This window comes from Pinus tabuliformis, chromosome 5_1, assembly GCF_031772625.1.
Source record: "Pinus tabuliformis cultivar Carrire ecotype Pingquan chromosome 5_1, CPIR1, whole genome shotgun sequence".
In the NCBI taxonomy this organism is placed as follows: Eukaryota; Viridiplantae; Streptophyta; class Pinopsida; order Pinales; family Pinaceae; genus Pinus; species Pinus tabuliformis.
Window position 1 is genome coordinate 167,749,197 of NC_142305.1, and position 1,281 is coordinate 167,750,477.

The 1,281-nt window shown below is 39.6% G+C and overlaps 1 pseudogene; it reads left to right on the top strand.

Annotated features, from left to right (window-relative positions):
• The first annotated feature begins 330 nt into the window (after positions 1–330).
• Positions 331–843, top strand: LOC149163957 (glutamine--fructose-6-phosphate aminotransferase [isomerizing] 1 pseudogene; annotated as a pseudogene).
• The last annotated feature ends 438 nt before the right edge of the window (positions 844–1,281 follow it).

Here is a 1,281-nt window from a genome sequence, read left to right on the forward strand (position 1 = left end):
ATCCGAAATGCTAAAGGGAACCTTCTCACTACCTTCTCCATCATTCGTCTTTTGTTCTGATAGCCTGTTAAAGACAAACTTTGCCAACTTTGGAATAACTTCTGTGTCTGTATCTCACTCAAACTTAAAACCATGTCGGAGTAGAGTCTCCTTGAGAACCATGTAATTGGTAATGATACCATTGTGAACAACCAAAAACTCATTTTCTTTTCCAGAAGACTGTGGGTGGCCGTTTCTAGGAGAATTATTTTCATTGGTTGTGGTACAAGCTATAATGCTGCCTTGGCAACTAGATCGATTGTTGAGGAGCTTTCTGGTGTCCCCGTGGCAATGGATCTTGCAAGCGATTTACTAGATAGACAAGGACCAATTTATAGAGAAGATACCGCAGTATTTGTCAGTCAGTCAGGAGAAACAACATATACTCTGCTGGCATTAGAATATGCTTTGAGAAAAGGAGCATTGTGTGTTGGAATTACAAATACTGTGGGTAGTGCCATAGCAAGGAAAACACACTGCGGTGTTCATATCAATGTTGGGTGTGAGATTGGTGTTGCTAGTACTAAGGCTTACACAAGTCAGATAGTAGTAATTGCTATGTTGGCCCTGGCTATTGGAGAGGATTCAATTTTGAGTCAATCGCGTAGAGAGGCAATATTAGATGGACTTTTTGACTTGCCAAACAAAGTCAGAGAGGTATTGAAGCTAGATGGTGAAATGAAGGAGCTTGCGATGCTATTGATGGGTGAGCAGTCACTGCTAATGTTTGGCCGTGGATATAACTATGCCACAACATTTGGAGGGTGCCTTGAAAGTAAAAGAAGTGGCGCTTATGCACAGTGAAGGAATTCTTGCTGGTGAAATGAAGCATGGCCCTCTAGCACTTGTCAATGAGACACTTCCGATAATTGTGATCGCGACACATGATAATTGTTTCAGCAAGCAAAAATCGGTAATTCAACACACTTCAAGAGATTTTTACACACAGAAAAGCAAATACATCCATTCTCACGAATTCATCATATATACAAACACTAATCTTATTCATATCAGAGTAACAAACAGAGTTTCGCCTTTGCTTCTATTACATAGAAATAAACTCTTTATCTAATTTAACTTACACAGTCTCCTCTACAATCTGAGCTTTTCGCTCCACACTCAAAACTATACACACACCAGTATCACTCTTCTCCTCCCAGCGACACACAAACTCTCATCAATCTAAAAAGAAATCCCCTGAGTTCATTACAATTTTCCTCTATTTATTCTCCTAAATTATCT